This window comes from Cyprinus carpio, chromosome B23 (genome assembly GCF_018340385.1).
Source record: "Cyprinus carpio isolate SPL01 chromosome B23, ASM1834038v1, whole genome shotgun sequence".
In the NCBI taxonomy this organism is placed as follows: Eukaryota; Metazoa; Chordata; class Actinopteri; order Cypriniformes; family Cyprinidae; genus Cyprinus; species Cyprinus carpio.
Genome location: NC_056619.1, coordinates 415675 through 422354, shown reverse-complemented (window position 1 = coordinate 422354; position 6680 = coordinate 415675).

The window sequence follows — 6680 nt, the reverse complement described above, 5'->3', positions numbered from 1 at the left end:
CAATGCTTGGCTAATGTGTGCCGCGGGAAGAAGGAAATGGGGCATTACGCCCCATCTCGGCTTTGGTAGACATCAGGGGAGACGCTGGGAAAGCCTTGAGGATGGTAGGAGCGCCTTCCCGTCTGCAGATATCACCGAGGCCTCGTGTTCCCGACGGCTTAACTCTGCTGGGCCGGGGGCAGAAAAGTATGGCATAAACTGGTAACTCCCAAAGCGGGTTGTTCGCAGACCACCTGCGTCTCATGTCATAGGAATCCTTGGCTCGAGCTCGAACGAGAGGGATGTCTCGAATTGGCTTGTTTGGCGGCTGATGAAATTTTGGGTTTTATTTCGTGTCTCCTATTTTGGATTTGGTTGAAGAACGCTTGCTTTACGCCAAACTACGGCTCAGTATTTAGGCCGAGCCAACGCTAAAACAGGCACAGAAAGATTATCTGGAGTCTGACTGTCCAATAATCATCAAAAAAAGATTTCGACTCAGGCAGCTGGTAGGTGGACCAGGTTGCTAAAATGGCTATATACTCCAGAAAGGGATGAGATCCGCTCACTTCAAAGCCCCATTGCCCTATACACTGCTTGCAGGTCTGTGGTGCATTAGAACAATGGCGCTGCGGCTGGACACTTGGTGCCGGCTGCCTAAAGTTAAAAAAATGACCAAAGGGAAAGGAAAAAAGAGAGCAACTAAAACAATCACAGTAAACAGCTACGGCTAGTCAGACAGTCAGTGGGCTCAATTTTTGCAGCGCGGCAAAAGTGACTTTTTTTGCGCACATCCGTCTCACTGCACAATAACGCCAGCATATGACAGGCCGACTCCTCATTCAAAGACTGTCTCTCTGATTCATGGAGAACGCAAAAAGAAAGATCAGAACAAAGGTCTGCTCTTTATAAGCAAAGGATGCAGGAGAGAAAAACCCATCTGCTTTTTTCAACCAGAGCCCTTTCAGGGTGAGCGCGAGACGGCAGTCGCCCACAGCAAACCATTAAATTAGGCAGTCGGAGATTCGCCACATTTGGGGAATTCTGCAGGGATCAACACACCGCCGGTCTGCATATGGGCGTCTCGAAGGCGCTGTTCGTGAACTTGCCTTCTTGATCATGGTGTCTCGCCTGCCAGGTAGTAGAAGACCGGGCAGGTGGCCAGTCAAGGTATCGCCATTTCATCTCTACCAAATCCTCATACATGGTGAATCCCCTTCCCTAGCAAAGGACAGCTGCCTTTCGCGTACTGCCTGGCAACCTGGCCCAACGTTGTGTGCAGCACCGGCGAGCATTCCCAACGCCTGTTTTAGATCAGTGTTTCCCAAACTGCGTTCCTGGAGTTCCCCCACAACACTGCATTTTTTCTATGTCACCTAATTTAACACCCTTATCAATCATCTAGGCTCATTAGTAGAGACTTGATGATCTGAATTGGGTGTCTCAGAAAAGAGACAACGTTGCTCTCTGTTTTAGATGTTTTAGATGACTGTGCCTTTAACCAACCACACCTGATTCCAATGCTTGCAGGCTCGTAAGTGAATACTCAAAGCCTCATGTGGGTGCGATCAGAGAGAATTCTCAATAAAACAAGCAACGCGGCATCTGCAAGGATCTAGACCTCTAGTGGAGCCAGGACAAGCGCCTCATTCCTTTTTCTGATTATTCGTCACAATAGCGTAAATACCCTGAAAAGGGATGCACACTGTTCGCTGGTAGGACACACTGCAATACCTAGTCTGATGCGGGGATTGAAGCAGAGGCAAGCCCGGCGCTCCAGGCTCTACTCGTGATCCAATAAATCAATTTACGATGTAGTCCTCGAAAAAACGAGATAGGGTAGCATATCAGAGATTAAACTGATAATGAACAGATTTTTTTATCAAATCCAGATACAGGTCCTTCTCAAACAAAGTACCATACATTGTAAATAAGTTCATTTTTTCGCATAATGTAATGATAACATTAAGCTTTTCATAGATTTATTTTTCAGATTCATTGACACTAGACCACGCCAACTTAAATATTTCAGGTCTTTTATTTGTTTTAATACTGATATTTTGGCATACAGGCTGCCTGACACACCTAAAATTCCTATCTCAAAAAATAGCGATATGCATGAAAGGTTCTCTAAACTAGTCTATTAACCTAATCATGCTGAATCAACTAATTAACTCTAAACACCTTGTCAAAAAATTTCGCTGAGCAGCGTTTAAAAACTCGCCAGGCGCATGGTTCATTAACCTCAAAACCGGCGGGAAGATCCCATGGTAAGACGGTCCAGCCCTGACTGGCTGTCCAGAAGGCCCTCATTGAACCGCCTCAATGCAGAGAGGTAAGACACAGAAAGTAACATTTCTGGGGAAAATCGAATAGTGCTGTTTTCCTAGATTTGCTGTGTCAATGCACTCTCAGTGAGGAAGTCTGTGGGAAGGAAAAAGGTGTGTCAAAAACCGCTGTGCACAACGAGAAGAGGTGAACTCTGGACCCTGGAGAAGATTGTGGAGTAAAGGACGCGGCCTTCCGTACCTTTGGGGGACCTGCGGAAGGCATTGGACTGAGTCTGAGTAGAAATCATCCAGAGCCCGTGCACAGGCGTGGCTTTTGAACCAGAAACAGCGTGCAAGAAGCGCCTGACCTGGGCTCCATAGACATCCATCACGGACTGTGCTCATGGTCCAACGTACGTTTTTTTCGGATGAAAGCAAATTTTGCATGTCATTCGGAAAATCAAGGTGCCAGAGTCTGGAGGAAGACTGGGGAGAAAGGAAATGCCAAAATGCCTGAAGTCCAGTGTCAAGTACCCACAGTCAGTGATGGTCTGGGGTGCCATGTCAGCTGCTGGTGTTGGTCCACTGTGTTTTATCAAGGGCAGGGTCAATGTGGCGAGCTATCAGGAGATTTTGGAGCACTTCATGCTTCCATCTGCTGAAAAGCTTTATGGGAGATGAAGATTTACCTGTTTTTCAAGCGACCTGGCACCTGCCTCACAGTGCCCGAAACCACTGGTAAATGGTTTACTGACCATGGTATTACTGTGCTCAATTGGCCTGCCAACTCTCCTGACCTGAACCCCATAGAGAGAATCTGTGGGATATTGTGAAGAAGAGAAAGTTGAGAGGCATAAGACCCAACACTCTGGATGAGCTTATCCAGAAGCATCCTGGGCCTCCATAACACCTCAGCAGTGCCACAGGCTGATTGGCCTCCCATGCCACGCCCGCATTGAAGCAGTCATTTCTGCAAGGATTCCCGACCAAGTATTGAGTGCATAACTGAACATAATTATTTGAAGGTTGACTTTTTTTGTATTAAAACACTTTTCTTTTTATTGGTCGGATGGGAAATATGCTAATTTTTGAGAATGAGTCTCTTCTCCTCTGCAGTCTGTGTATATAAGCGCTCCGTACTGGCAGCTGCCTCCTAATGCTGCCAAGCGGATTTCCACGTCGCCCCACCTCCTACCAAATAATCTGGTTTACAAATGCTTACTCCACCGTCCTACAAGGCATCACTGAAGGCTACCTGAGTGTTTTATCTTGGCACCTCTAAAGAAGCTTCCAAGAAAAACCATGCAAAATCTCTCAGTGCACTAGGAAATCTTTTTCAGTGGTCAAAGACTGTCATATCATCTGCGTCTGCGAGCACTTTTACCCGCCGCCCTCTTACACACAACATTTTGCTACACTGAGTCAAAACACTTTTTATTAGCTGTAGCCGACTGATCAGAGGCTCTAAAGAAGACAGTATATAAAAAAGGGTGACAAAAAGGACACCCTCCCGCCTCACACCACCCAACTGTTTCACCGGTTCTTGTTGCAATCCGTTTATTCCAATCTGACTGAAAGCGCTCTACGCAAAAAGCTGATCCCAGGCTCTGAACCTATGGACCAAACCTGCAAGCTTCTCCAACACCGGACCACACAAAAAAGAATGGCTAACTCTATCAAAAGCGCTGGCTTTTTTCCTAGTCGGCGCCTGTGGGATTGCCAAAGGGGAGCTGACGCTGCTCAGCCCAACTGATCAAATCTCCGATCAAAACCAAATTGAGGCTGCCTAGAGTCTTCCTGGGACCCCACAAGTTTGATCTTGATGAACCACCAAATCTAATACCCCTTATAAGCCGTGGGTTAAGACTTTCGCCAAGAATCTTGCATGTCGGTAGTAAGTAAGGTTATTATTGGCGCCAATTTGCCAAATCTATACTTTACTATTTTCTTATGCAGGGAGGGTGCAGCCCCCTCCTCATAGACAAAAGGCAATTCCCCACATCCAGACTTTCCACAATGGCTTCCAATCAGTTCCAGGGAGACCTACCCCCTAAGGCAAAAAACGCTTGATAAATTCAATGGCCCAGGCCATCACCACCTGGAGTCGTGCCTCTCTTCAAGGACTTAAATGCCACCTCTACTTCCTTCAAGGTGACCTCCTTCTCTAACCTGCCTGCCTCCACTTCCTCCAAAGGTCCTGTCCAGGTCACACTAGAAAGGCCCTCTCCGCCGTTGACTCTCTTCTTTCTCTATTCGCCAAGCAGCTCCTTATAAAGAGCTTAACTGGAAGCCTTCAGCATTCCTTCAACTGAGTAAACCTTACCCTTTTCTGTATTTCAGCATTCCATACTACTACCCCTTCCTGCCTGCCCACCACAGTAGAAAAAGAAAAAACTTTGTAGGCCTTTCATCGGAATACCGCGCTGACATACACCTGACTGCATAAAAAAAAAAGATTCTGTGCTTCCCCTCTATAGTAATTTCGTTTCAAAGGCATGCGTGCAAAGGTTGGCTTTCTTCCACTGCGTGAGTGCTCCAATAGACCTTAGAGCATAAAACACGTTTAGTCCACTGGCCTGCCAGTTCAGCAACATGGCCCCAAAGCTAAACCCCGCCCTGCAAAAAAGAGCCTAACCTCTCCTTCACCCCTTCCCCTGCAGTCAGAATGCGACTGGTAGAATCTTTATATTACACCACCCAGCATATAATGTCACTTCACCTCTGCTGGCCCCAACTAAACAATGATCTGAACACCACATTGGCCTGCCTTGTGTAGCTGCTAACTTTAACAGACTTTGAAAAAAATATATAATCAGCGCCATGCCTCCTGCCTACTGTTCCGCCCCAACCCCCGTGTATAACCTAGGAAACCCTCCCCTCCAGTTGTCTGACCTGAATCTTGTAATCCAAATCTTTTTATCTTCCCTGCCAATTCCCCCCCAAGAACTTTTCTCTAGAGAGGACTGTATTAAAATCCCCTGCACCAAGACCACCCAGCCAGTTCATATACAAAACGGGAAAAATTTTCCCCAAAAAGCCCTCCCTCTCCTCTCACTTGCCTGGGCGCATACACATTTATGAACCGTAATGGGCCACCCCCCTCCATCTTGCATCCACAAACATCACCCTCCACGGAACAATCAACCCCGATCAAACCACCATCACCTCCCAGGAAAAGAATAAAAAATCCCACCCCATCCAGCCTCATTTCATTCCCCCCTCCCCAGAATGAATCGTCCCCCAATCCAGTCCTTCCGAGGCCACCACTCACATCCCTTTTCATTTCTCCAAGTGACATTCTTGTAAAAACAAAACATCATATATAAATCTTTTCCGAAAAGAAAACTGCTGCCCGGCGTTCTGCCATTTTCAGTCTCTTACTTAAAAAGTTGTCAGCTCTTAACCCAGTCCCATTGAAAAAACCCCTTTATACACCCCTCAAAAGAAGCCCCTTATCGCCCACAATACCCCCCCTTTCCCAATCCCACTTCCCCTCTTAATCATCACCATTTTTCCCACAATTCCTCTTCTCCCCTTCCTCCTTTGTATCCTCCTTAGAAAACTGCCTCAGTCCATTCCCCGGATTCCGCTATCATTTCTTCCCCTCCCTCTTCCTCTTCCTCTTCAATACTATCCACCCACCCAGTGCTTATCCCCCCCTCCTCATTCTCTTTACCTTCATAGCCCTCCTCATTACAATCTTGACTTACAGAGTTCTCCAATTTGCTGTATTTGCATATTTCCCCATTATCAGGGTCACTAGCCTCACTCCAGGCTCTGCGACGGCCAGTCCCAAATGCTGACTCTACTGCAATCTCCATCTTTGACCCACTATGAACTCTCTCTCTCGTTGGTGGGTTGATCCGATTGCAGGCTCCAAAACGGCCTCCTCCTTATCCACCTCCAACGCATCAGAAAGCACTTCTCTGAAGTGGGGGGGGGGCAGCTGTGGCCTAATGGTTAGAGAGTTGGACTTGTAACCCGGAGGTCGCAGGTTCGAGTCTCGGTGCTGGCAGGAGTTGTAGGTGGGTGAGGAGTGAATGAACAGTGCTCTCTTCCACCCTCAATACCCATGTCTGAAGTGCCCTTGAGCAAGGCACTGAACCCCCAGTTGCTCCCGGGCGCTGGATATAGGTGCCCACTGCTCCGGGTGTGTGTTCACGGTGTGTTCACTTCTCACTGCTGTGTGTGTGCGCACTTGGATGGGTTAAATGCAGAGCACCAATTCCAAGTATGGGTTACCATACTTGGCAAATGTCACGACTTTCACTTTCACTTCGGGATCTGTCCATCCCGGAGACAGACTAAGCTGCTGATCCGATCCCACTCCTTTTACCTCCTTTCCATCCAGGGACAAAGTTATCAGATCCCCCATGGCCTACATCCGCTTGTTCCTTCATACCAGCACATTCCTGACTTGATGCACTCATA